Below are 13506 nucleotides of genomic sequence, written 5' to 3' on the forward strand. Positions count from 1 at the left end.
TTAAGAGTCATACATTTGAAGAAGATGGATTTGTATACCAGTGACTCAATTACATTTAGACATTTTATAGGTATTTTGGTTTCCTTCAACAAGAGTCTTTATGATTTGATTTTATGTTCTGACGTCTCTCGGGAAATCAACCCAACAAAATATTTGAAAAAGAAAATGCAGAGAAACTGCCATTGGTCCGATTGGTTCCATTTTCCATTAAGATGAAACTCTTTGTCCTAATATATCCGAATAAAACAAATGCAAATTTGAATTTGTGTGTTAGTTTGGTAAATGCCTTTTACCTAAGTTTTAAATAAAACATAATTGGTTAAAGTTATTTTGCACAACATTTCAGGGGTATGTTATTGTCGTGAATGGAACAACTACAGTACCAGTTGGTATAAGATTTACGATAACAATCAGGTTGATTGGGTAACTGCGCACAGTACATGTCATAGAGAAGGAGGATCATTAGCTTCAGTGACGTCATCTGGTGAAAATCAATTTGTTGGTTCATTAGGAAATGTTCATAATCTCTGGATCGGATTAAATGACTGGGACCATGAAGGGACGTTCCAGTGGACAAATGGCGACCCTATAGTAAACTATACAAGTACGTATTATATTTTAACCAATATTTTTAGTCGCATGGAAGCGACTCTATAGTTCACTATGTCGGTCGGTCTGTCGGTCTGTCGGTCTGTCGGTCTGTTGGTCCGGTATCACTATGCGTTTTATCGCTTTCTGACCTTATCTTGATATCAGTTTAATCTAGCTAAGTCAATTTTTTACAGTATATTCCTTATGGCCAGGAATCGATGTGGTTATGTTTTCACGGTGCGCAATAAAAAATTACGCGGTCTACGCACGATTTAACGAAATCACGTTTGTAATCATATCTTCACAACCATGAATCACAATTAAATAAAATTTGGTACTCATAAATTTCAGGGCATAAATCATCATATGGCAATACAATTACGTGCGTAGCGCATGTAACGCATGCGTACGCGCGCTTAAAATTTACAAAATTTATTTTCGACGAAATAAGAGTACGTTTCAGGCAATTTTAAGCGTTTATAAAATTGCCATGAGTGCGCAGATTTTTGCGCGCACACTGCGCGTTAAATGTTGTTGCGCACTCTTTTTGCCCGATTTCTGTTTTTTTGACTTACTTTTCAACTCGAAATTACGTTATACGAGCACGTCAAAAGTGACAGGCTACGCACGTGTAAATTAAAAAAATATAACTGTTTTTAAACATTTCAACATTTTTAAACATGTTCAGTAATTTCGGTCAGTTGGTAGGTTGGTCGGTTGGTCGGTAAACACTAAGCACGCGACTGCAGCCACCTATATGGCCTTGTTATTTTAAAGGTGACGGGTATGTGGTATCCTAGATCGTAAGTATTCTCTTTGTATTTGTTTCTATTTCATAGATTGGGAAAACAAGAGTAACCATAATACGGACGGAGAGGATTGCACCGTAATGCTAAGTACTGGTGACAACAAATGGTCAATGAAAAATTGCAGCGACAACTACCATTTCGTTTGTGAAAAAGGTACCATTGTTATTAAAAGATATACTGAAAGTTAATTAATTAATTTAAAACGATAAAGATGAAGAAATCTGTGAGAATGAGAAAAAGTCGCCCCAACCGAGACTCGAACTCGGACCGCCATGCTTGATATGCAGATGTACTAACCATTAGACCACTGGGGCTTTCATGGTATAGTTCAAACTCGATTGGATAGCGACTCTTTAACATTCTCGGCGTGGTACGGCGGAACAGCACTAGTCCTCAGTTGTATGCACGCACACCAGAGATCAAATTGATACGCCCTAATCTTTCAGTATTTTTATTCACAAGGCGGGATCTCCGAAGAGATACTTTTATATATATAAACACATCAGGCAAAGAACATTAATTCTAAACCGCCCGCGGTGATATACTGAAATTTAATTAATTAATTTGAAACGATAAAGATGAGGAAATCTATGAGAATGAGAAAAAGTCGCCCCAACCGAGACACGAACTCGGACCGCCTGCTTGAAATGCAGATGTCCTAACCATTAGACCACTGGGGCTTTCATGGTATTGTTCAAACTCGATTGGATAGCGACGCTTTAACATTCTCGGCGTGGTACGGCGGATCGGAACAGCATTAAGGCCGGTGCACACCGAACGCGAAGCCGCGAAGCGTCATGCGTCACGCGTCATTCGACGGATCGCTTTGAAAGTTGAATTGTCATGCGTCTATTAGTTTTTCTTGTCGGTTCCCACTAAACGCGTCACGATGTGCTGATTCGTCGCGATTGCTAGGCCTAGGAGATAGTGGGTTGGCCAATAATACAATGCTACATTTAAAATAATCAGAGAAGATGACTCTGAAGTATTTCCTATGTAAGTTTAACCAGAGAAGAGTTAAATTAAAATGTAATTTAACTCTTCCCTGGTTACACCAATCACAGTGTTTGGTTTTGGTGGGAAAATGTTATCCTTTTCCAAAGCCTGAAATGTGCATGATTGTATGTATATATCACAAGAACAGAAGAAGATGTATCCAATATCAATACAGTTACAAGAATTAAAGCATTTATTGCATGTTGATTACACGTACATATGTGATCTGCTGACTGTATTTATTAGTGGTGTTACAAATATCTTTCAACAGAGGTTATTATAACCATATAAAACATTTCATATAAACACGAACTGGGAATCTTCCTGGGTTTGTTACTTTCAAATATAAACTATAGGCCTAATATTAATGTAAAGTTTTCACATTCATTTTCTAATTATTATTAAATATTATATTATTCATGACAAAACATACAGTTTTTTTCTCATTTGATTAAATGTAATAAATATCCCAAACTCATATTTACACTGTATATTATCTTATGACTTTTTCAAATAAATACACTTATTGAAATAGTGAATCATTGTTTTTAAAGGTATCATTAAATATCAACCATATTTTCTTTTTTACTATTCCTGAATACTTTCGCAAAATAATATCAAAATAATAAATTAAAAATGTATCATCCCAAAAAAAAATGAAAATTGAAGAAATATTATTATTGTTAAAAGTGAATAACTAACCCTAAAGTGTTATACTGTATTACACACAACGAAAATGTTTTAAATATATCTTGTCCAAAAAATGACACTAAACTTAAAGATTTATTGTCCCATAGAATCATGAAAAATGAAGATTATTAAAATCAAATTTGAATAGGACATTTTGTAGTTTTAACAAAGTTAATCACTTACATAGAAAAAAAAACCCAACAAACTTTTGTTTTCACTTATAAAATGAAAAAAATTCCATTAGCTGGCAGCCAATATGACTATTTTTTTAGTATTGGAGTATAACAAAACATATACATATATTTCCATGTGTTCTCTATTGCTAAAAAAAGACATTCAGTTCAGCTTTCCTTCTATAACCACTTAATAAATACTAGTTACAGTCCAACTCCTCCTTAATCTCTTCCATTTTCTATAAAAAAAATGAAACAAGTATTAAAAAATTGCTATAGTAAGGCATATTGCTCAAATCATTTTTTCTGGCCAATGTATGTCACCAACTGACATACACATTTGAAAAAAGTCTATACAAACCTGTGTCAGCCTCATAATTGCCAGTCCACGTTTTTGAGGAGCAATTGCTCTTAATTCCATGGCAATATACTGGCCGCTTAAACTACTAGCTTGGTCATTGGTGGAGTTTGTAACGCTGGTAATAGCCTGAAGGATCCAATTTATCAATGTTCATCTAATTGACCTAAAAGAAACAAAAACAACAGTATTTATGTATTAATATTACTACTACTACTAGGCCTATCCTAGCCTTACAACACTAAATCAACTAAATATTAGGCCTATAAATATTAATTAATAATAATAAGTAGCCTAGGCCTAGGCTAAACCTAGCCTAGCCTAGTACTGTACTCATTTATTTGTAGGCTTAACCTAGGCTAGGCCTGGCCTAGCCTACTAGGGTATATGTAGCTAGGTAGGCCTAGCTAGGCCCTAGTATGGCCTAAACCTATGTAGGCTAGAAATAGAAGGCTTGCCATCACTTTACAAATTGATCTCTGACGCGTTTTAGGTCTAGTTTTTCTGGCATTCTTCTACACAGATGTTTGTCTGAAATTATTGTCTTCATGCATTAATCCTTATGTTTCTGTCTGTGTATGACTTACTTCCCTTATCGTAAAGACAAGAAGGGTAAGTATTTCCATAAAGACCTCGCTCGTCAGCCACCATTTTTTTGCCGTCGGTGTCGTCGATGAGAGATATTCCTGACTTCTGATTGGTTGACGAACGCAAACCGCGCTCGCGACGCCTCAAAAAGTTGACCAAGGTTCAACTTTTGAAAATTCGCGTGCGAAGCCTTCGCTGCTGTCGTTTTCAACGCGTTGAAGTTGAAATTCGACTATCGTACACTGTTCGCTTGTATGTTCACACTGGAAGCGTCCGTCGCCTGCCGCGTGCGTCACTTTTTAACGCGAAATTCGCGGCTTCGCGTTTGGTGTGCACCGGCCTTTAGTCCTCAATTGTACGCACGCGCACCAGAGTTTATATAGCGCCGATAAACAATGATAGTGGCTAACGTGTTGGTTTTCAAAGGGATGTCCCAACACATTTTTGGTGATTTCAACTGCATATGCGCAGAGGGATTCGTGGTTGAAGGTAAAGAGGGTTCACGCTAGAACACGTTCAAGGAAAAAGTCGGAAAACAAGAAATGGTTAAAAAGTTTTTTTTTATAGATTTTAATAAATGCACAAACTCAACGGATGATTGTCAGAATGGCAAAGGTATGGTTCATTTTAGAGTACACTTGTAAGTTGCGATCACGATTTAAAATAATATCTGATTACAATATTGCCAAATGTGTATTGCAGATTCAAGATTCAAGATTCAAGAAATTTTATTTGTCCATAAAAATGGAAATTCACTTTGCTTGGTAGATTAAAACAACAATATTGCAACAATTTAAAAAAAACGTGCAGTATAATAACAGATTAAAAATACAAGATAAAAAGTTAAAAATACTGTTAAAAATGTAAAACTATTAAAAATTGCATTAACGTCTTACATTAGAATTAAAAATATGAATGCTATTTACGACGAAGGATTTTCTAGTTCTACAAAGATTTGCTCTTGGAGGTCGTAGCCTAATGCCTGATCTATTTAAGTTATAACAGTAATGTAACGGATGAGTGGGGTCTTTCATAATATTGTTTACTTTTTTAGAATACTCTTTTCATAGATAAATGAACAAGGCGTTAGATCAGCTTTAATAATACGTTGTGCAATTTTACGTGGTCTCTCAATATTTTTCTTATCATTTTCAGTAAAGTTACCATAAAAACATCCAATGCTAAAAGATAAAATACTTTGAATAATACTTTGATAAAATAGAATTAAAATAGTGTTATCAACTCTAATTTCCTTGAGTTTTCTGAGAAAGTAAAGCCTTTGAGATGCCTTCTTGGAAATCATGAGAGAGTTTGACTCCCATTTTAATTTGTTGTCAATTATAGTACCTAAGTATTTGTATTGGGTTACTCTTTCAACCTCAATTTCAATGAATGTGAAAGCTCTGCAAATGTTTGCAAAAATGGGGCCACTTGTTTTAACACATTTGGTGATTACAACTGCACATGCACAGAGGGATTCATTGGTAAACGATGTGAAATAGGTAAGGTATGGTTCACGCTAAAACACTCTCTAAGTAAAAGTAGGAAAAACAAGAAATAGTTAAAAAGTATTTTTTTTATAGATTTTAATGAATGCACAAACTCAACGGAAGATTGTCAGAATGGCGCCACCTGCGTCAACACACATGGAAACTACACGTGCACGTGCGCTGAGGGTTTCATTGGTCATCTATGTGAATCAGGTAAGGTATGGTTCATTTCAGAGTACACTTGTAAGTATTGCTCATCACGATTTTAAATAATATCTAATTACACTATTGGATAATTGTGTATTGCAGATTTCAATGAATGTGAAAACTCTACAAATGCTTGCAAAAATGGGGCTACTTGTTCCAACACATTTGGTGATTACAACTGCACATGCGCAGAGGGATTCATTGGTATACGATGTGAATTAGGTAAGGTATGGTTCACGCTAGAACACTTTCTAAGAAAAATTAGGAAAACAAGAAATGGTTAAAAAGTATTTTTTTTATAGATTTTAATGAATGCACAAACTCATTGGATGATTGTCAGAATGGCGCCACCTGCGTCAACACGCATGGAAACTACACGTGCACATGCGCTGAAGGTTTCATTGGTCATCTATGTGAATCAGGTAAGGTATGGTTCATTTCAGAGTACACTTGTAAGTTGCGATCACGATTTTAAATAATATCTAATTACAATATTGCCCAATGTGTATTGCAGATTTCAATGAATGTGAAAACTCTACAAATGCTTGCAAAAATGGGGCTACTTGTTCCAACACATTTGGTGATTACAACTGCACATGCGCAGAGGGATTCATTGGTAAACGATGTGAATTAGGTAAGGTATGGTTCACGCTAGAACACTTTCTAAGAAAAAGTAGGAAAACAAGAAATGGTTAAAAAGTTGTTTCTTTTTATAGATTTTAATGAATGCACAAACTCAACGGATGATTGTCAGAATGGCGCCACCTGCGTCAATACACATGGAAACTACACGTGCATGTGCGCTGAGGGTTTCATTGGTCATCTATGTGAATCAGGTAAGGTATGGTCCATTTCAGAGTACACTTGTAAGTTGCGATCACGATTTAAAATAATATCTAATTACACTATTGGATAATTGTGTATTGCAGATTTCAATGAATGTGAAAACTCTACAAATGCTTGCAAAAATGGGGCTACATGTTCCAACACATTTGGTGATTACAACTGCACATGCGCAGAGGGATTCATTGATAAACGATGTGAATTAGGTAAGGTATGGGTCACGCTAGAATACTTTCTAAGAAAAAGTAGGAAAACAAGAAATGGTTAAAAAGTTTTTTTTTATAGATTTTAATGAATGCACAAACTCAACGGATGATTGTCAGAATGGCGCCACCTGCGTCAATACACCTGGAAACTACACGTGCACATGCGCTGAGGGTTTCATTGGTCATCTATGTGAATCAGGTAAGGTATGGTTCATTTCAGAGTAGGCCTACACTTGTAAGTATTGCTCATCACGATTGTAAATAATATCTAATTATAATATTGCCCAATGTGTATTGCAGATTTCAATGAATGTGAAAACTCTACAAATGCTTGCAAAAATGGGGCTACTTGTTTCAACACATTTGGTGATTACAACTGCACATGCGCAGAGGGATTCATTGGTATACGATGTGAATTAGGTAAGGTATGGTTCACGCTAGAACACTTTCTAAGAAAAAGTAGGAAAATAAGAAATGGTTAAACAAGTTTTTTTTTATATAGATTTTAATGAATGCACAAACTCAACGGATGATTGTCAGAATGGCGCCACCTGCGTCAATACACCTGGAAACTACACGTGCACGTGCGCTGAGGGTTTCATTGGTCATCTATGTGAATCAGGTAAGGTATGATTCATTTCAGAGTACACTTGGAAGTATTGCTCATCACGATTTTAAATAATATCTAATTACAATATTGCCCAATGTGTATTGCAGATTTCAATGAATGTGAAAACTCTACAAATGGTTGCAAAAATGGGGCTACTTGTTCCAACACATTTGGTGATTATAACTGCACATGCGCAGTGGGATTCATTGGTAAACGATGTGAATTAGGTAAGGTATGTGTCACGCTAGAACACTTTTTAAGAAAAAGTAGGAAAACAAGAAATGGTTAAAAAGTTTTTTTTCTATAGATTTTAATGAATGCACAAACTCAACGGATGATTGTCAGAATGGCGCCACCTGCGTCAATACACCTGGAAACTACACGTGCACGTGCGCTGAGGGTTTCATTGGTCATCTATGTGAATCAGGTAAGGTATGATTCATTTCAGAGTACACTTGAAAGTATTGCTCATCACGATTTTAAATAATATCTGATTATAATACTGCCCAATGTATATTGCAGATTTCAATGAATGTGAAAACTCTACAAATGCTTGCAAAAATGGGGCTATTTGTTCCAACACATTTGGTGATTACAACTGCACATGCGCAGAGGGATTCATTGGTAAACGATGCGAATTAGGTAAGGTATGGTTCACGCTAGAACATTTTTTAAGAAAAAGTAGGAAAACAAGAAATGGTTAAAAAGTTTTTTTTCTATAGATTTTAATGAATGCACAAACTCAACGGATGATTGTCAGAATGGCGCCACCTGCGTCAATACACCTGGAAACTACACGTGCACGTGCGCTGAGGGTTTCATTGGTCATCTATGTGAATCAGGTAAGGTATGGTTCATTTCAGAGTGCACTTGAAAGTATTGCTCATCACGATTTTAAATAATATCTAATTACAATATTGCCCAATGTGTATTGCAGATTTCAATGAATGTGAAAGCTCTACAAATGCTTGCAAAAATGGGGCTATTTGTTCCAACACATTTGGTGATTACAACTGCACATGCGCAGAGGGATTCATTGGTAAACGATGTGAATTAGGTAAGGTATGGTTCACGCTAGAACACTTTCTAAGAAAAAGTAGGAAAACAGGAAATGGTTAAAACAGTTTTTTTTTATATAGATTTTAATGAATGCTCAAACTCAACGGATGATTGTCAGAATGGCGCCACCTGCGTCAATACACATGGAAACTACACGTGCACGTGCGCTGAGGGTTTCATTGGTCATCTATGTGAATCAGGTAGGTATGGTTCATTTCAGAGTACACTTGTAAGTATTGCTCATCACGATTTTAAATCATCACGATTTTAAATAATATCTAATTACAATATTGCCCAATGTGTATTGCAGATTTCAATGAATGTGAAAACTCTACAAATGCTTGCAAAAATGGGGCCACTTGTTCCAACACATTTGGTGATTACAACTGCACATGCGCAGAGGGATTTATTGGTAACAGATGTGAATTAGGTAAGGTATGGTTCACGCTAGAACACTTTCTAAGAAAAAGTAGGAAAACAGGAAATGGTTAAAACAGTTTTTTTTTATATAGATTTTAATGAATGCTCAAACTCAACGGATGATTGTCAGAATGGCGCCACCTGCGTCAACACACATGGAAACTACACGTGCACGTGCGCTGAGGGTTTCATTGGTCATCTATGTGAATCAGGTAGGTATGGTTCATTTCAGAGTGCACTTGAAAGTATTGCTCATCACGATTTTAAATAATATCTAATTACAATATTGCCCAATGTGTATTGCAGATTTCAATGAATGTGAAAGCTCTACAAATGTTTGCAAAAATGGGGCCACTTGTTTCAACACATTTGGTGATTACAACTGCACATGCGCAGAGGGATTTATTGGTAACAGATGTGAATTAGGTAAGGTATGGTTCACGCTAGAATACGTTCTAGGTAAAAAGCAAGAAATATTTGTTTGAAAAGTATTAAGTTCTTTTTTTAGATTTTAATGAATGCATGCATTCATTGGATGATTGTCAGAATGGCGCCACCTGCGTCAACACATATGGAAACTACACGTGCACGTGCGCTGAGGGTTTCATTGGGCAACGATGTGAAGCAGGTAAGGTATGGTTCACACTCGGAGTACATAGATGGACGAGCACGGTATAATTCTATAATTGTTATACAATGTACAGTTTGAAAAATACGATTTTGATTAACGGCGTGTTAGATTTTATAAAAAAAAATTGCATGAATTCAAAGAATCTGTCACCGATTTTAGACCTAACTAGTAAACGTGTTTTTCAGACATCGATGAATGTGAAAACTCAACAGCTACTTGTAAAAATGGGGCCACTAATTGTTTCAACACATTTGGTGATTACAACTGCACATGCGCAGAGGGATTCACTGGGAAACAATGTGAATTTGGTAAGGAACTTGAGAGCAAACAAACTCATGCAAGTCAATACATATAAACTTAAAATACTGTAAATCCATATATTAGACGGGAGTATATTTATTCATGTATGTAAAACAACGCTTGTTGTCCGACATAAAAGCTAAAAATGTATCTTTTAACATTGCATTATACGATGTGAATTGTAGATCTGGTTCACCATAGTGTAATTTAAACGTACTTAAACTGTCCTTTAATAGTAATAATAATGTTACAAATATGAAATATTTAAAGATGTTAATGAATGCACAAATTCACTGGATGACTGTCAGAATGGCGCCACCTGCGTCAACACACATGGAAACTACACGTGCACGTGCGCTAAGGGTTTCACCGGGCAACGATGTGAATCAGGTAATGTATTTTGTTTACAAACCATGGGTAAGTTAATTGTTTTATTGGTCAACGATTTGAATCAGGTAAGGTATTTCTTTATAAACAAATAGTGTATTGTTTTATACCACTCTGTCGATTTCACTATATAAATGTCATAGACTATAGACTTTATTCTAAACTTAACAGTAGGCCCATTTTAGTTAAAGCACACCGATGGTGAAATAATATTATGGAATGTAAAGTTATGGATTTGAGGGGCTGAACTCTTGTAATCAATGCAAAACAAAAATATGACTACTATGTCTACTTTAGATATTGATGAGTGCACTAACTCTATTGATTGCTGCCAGAATAACGCCACATGTGTGAACACGCCCGGAAGTTACACCTGTAAATGTACTCATGAGTATGTAGGCATTTACTGTGAAAGAAGTAAGTACACCCATTTTATTAACGACTTTTCTTTTTTATGACGTGCCACGCACACGACGCGCCTGTTACAAGGATTTCTGCGCACGCTCAAACAATATTAATTGGCGCGCTTTCATAATTAAAAAGCATAATTTTCTCGTCTTTTCCCGCTTTTCTTGTCTGTTTCCACACATTCGTTTGTTCGTTTGTTTCTTAACTTTGTTCATCTGCTTCAAGCCAAACTGAGATTTCCATATAAATTTTTTAACAATCATCTAACAATCATCGGCGGTCAAACCGACAAACTTGACTGATACCGCTATGATTTGGTAAATGATATTTTGTCTCTATTTTAAGTACATAGGTCTACATCGAGGGGCACGAAAGTGGTCAATGCAAACGGTCATCCGGTTTGTCTTAAACCTGATAAATTAGCCAAGTTTACAGTTAACAAAAAGCTGCTAAGAAGTACGATCGAGTGTTTTCAGTTTTGCCTCAAAGTTGGTCATTGTGACACAAACAAGCCAGCGAATGCGTACCAACTTCAACAGACGTCAGCAGGAGTGATGTGCCACTTGGTGGAATATGACGACGGTGACCCGACTGACGGTGACCCGACTGGGTACATCAAAGTTGATGGTTGCACTCTCTACAAAATGACAGAGGGGCCGATAATGATCACGTAGACTTGCCCATGTTTTAAAAAGAAAACTTCACAGTATATACCTTCGTGAACCAAAAAAAAAATGTCCTCTTATAATAGAGTGTAACGGGAAAGTGTCCACTTTATAGGTGGTGTCCTAACGATGAGGTTCTCAGAGCCATATATATAAAGAGTTACGACATTGGATTATAGTCACGTGATATGCAGATCAAAATGTGTCAAACTTGTCTCCATTAATGCATGTAAAGTATAGGAGCAACAAATACTTTTAACTTTTTCTTGTATTAAAAAAAATGTAATTGCACATGTTACGATGAAATATCGATGTGCACAGCGTACAGAAGTAAGTACTTGCGCCAAAAAATATTGCGCGCGCGTGCGCTAGTACATTATAACGTTCGATTGATTGATTGATTTTGGAACAAAACATCCCATACCTACGTCCTATTAATAACAATTATGTAATATTTTCAATTCATAATGCATGCTTTGATGACTAAATAAAATAATAAAGTGTCGTGGATATATTTGTTAATATACTGAAAAGGGTATGAACAATATTTAAATAATAAAGGCAAATTATTACAAATGAAATGATGAACGAGTCTCTGAATGGTAATAACGTTGGCGGCGCAGTTTGTGTAAAAAACACACAGAAAGCAATATACTGCATAAAAAGAGAGGTGAATTTGTGTGTTTTTTGTATTGGTTCATTCTTTGATGCATTCTAACTTCCATGTAGGCCCTTTTAGCATTTATTTTTTTGTTATTATAAAAAATATATATATATTTTAACAAATCAATACCGTTAATAAAATTAATTACTAAATTAAAAACGGAATCTAAGCGTTATTTCATAGACAACAAAATCTAAAAATAGTGCATGAACTATAGGAAAACGCTATACAAAAGAGACGCGCGCGCCCTCAGCGTGCGAATTCTTTGACACAAAAATGGCTTCTAATTTTCAATGTCGTAACTCTTTATATATATGGCTCTGGAGGTTCTATACTGTATAGTAATTACTTAGATGCATATAGAACTGTTAGTATATTATAGAAAGTTTATACCCTTTATCAAAATACATGCCTCGACAATTAATGTATCAAACATTATATGAATACACACGTGAAGTTTTAACAAAATCTGTTACGCTTCTTTAGTAGAGAATGCGTACACAATCGTTTCCACGACCTTCTTTTGGTGGATTAATTTGCATTTTTGAGGTTTTTTTTTTATTATCAACGGAGAATACAAATTACAGTATACATCAATAAAATGACATTATACAGTAGAACTACTTATGAAATTCACTGTATATTTTTAAAATTGTAACTTTAGACTGTCCGCTCAAGTACCACAATGACAACCATAAACCGACAATGTTGATGATGATATTGAATTGATATATAATGATTCTATGCCAACCTATAAATAATAATAATGATAAAGATTGCCATGACATAATAAGACAGCAACAACCTAGCCTACATTGTATAACAGATGGTCAAATACCATGAGCCTGTGTATTGTAATTTTTGATAGGCCTATATTCCTTAATTTAATAAGCAGTAAAATAATGTTATGGTTTACGATCACATCAAATAAGTCAATAAAAAACCTTTAATAAATGAACTCAATGCATTGCAACACTGTACAAGTAGCAATACTGTAGGCCTAATAATAATCTTATTAACTAATACTAATAACGCACTAATAAACCGCTAAAGTTTCACCTATTTTGGTTGTTGTTGGTTGTTGTTTATTAGTTTTCCACAAATAATTCATATTTTCTAAATTTTTCAAATCATTAGGCCTACACATTATTTTACAAATGTGGATGGTGGTCACAATAAGTCTGTAAATAGGCAGTGGCCACTATTAACAAAATAAAGAAACATCAAAAGTCTGTACAATAAATAATTTGTTACAAAATAAAATTCACCTAAAACAGACATTATGTAGTACAGTATTTACAATTTTTTGTCACGCTTGATTTTAGATTTCTTATTTTACTGCAGTATATCATATTAGACTTCACTATATCTTTAACTTATTCATATTTTACTGCAGTATATCATATTAGAC

At 35.2% G+C, this 13506-nt stretch overlaps 1 long non-coding RNA gene and 1 other non-coding gene across 4 annotated transcripts; both read right to left on the bottom strand.

Moving 5' to 3' along the window:
• Positions 1 to 2008: 2008 nt before the first annotated feature.
• Positions 2009 to 2080, bottom strand: Trnae-uuc (transfer RNA glutamic acid (anticodon UUC)). Its single transcript has one exon. It is a non-coding gene; the product is annotated as a tRNA-Glu (tRNA).
• Positions 2081 to 2173: 93 nt separating this feature from the next.
• Positions 2174 to 4542, bottom strand: LOC140052662 (uncharacterized). 3 transcript variants are annotated; one of them, XR_011845648.1, is made up of 3 exons: positions 4076 to 4542; positions 3621 to 3783; positions 2174 to 3498 (listed from the first exon to the last, which is right to left on the bottom strand). It is a non-coding gene; the product is annotated as an uncharacterized lncRNA (long non-coding RNA). The 3 variants fall into 3 exon arrangements; XR_011845647.1 differs by having other exon boundaries at positions 4082 to 4540; XR_011845646.1 differs by having other exon boundaries at positions 4087 to 4537.
• Between the last annotated feature and the right edge of the window lie 8964 nt (positions 4543 to 13506).

Source organism: Antedon mediterranea, chromosome 1 (genome assembly GCF_964355755.1).
Source record: "Antedon mediterranea chromosome 1, ecAntMedi1.1, whole genome shotgun sequence".
NCBI classification, from domain to species: domain Eukaryota; kingdom Metazoa; phylum Echinodermata; class Crinoidea; order Comatulida; family Antedonidae; genus Antedon; species Antedon mediterranea.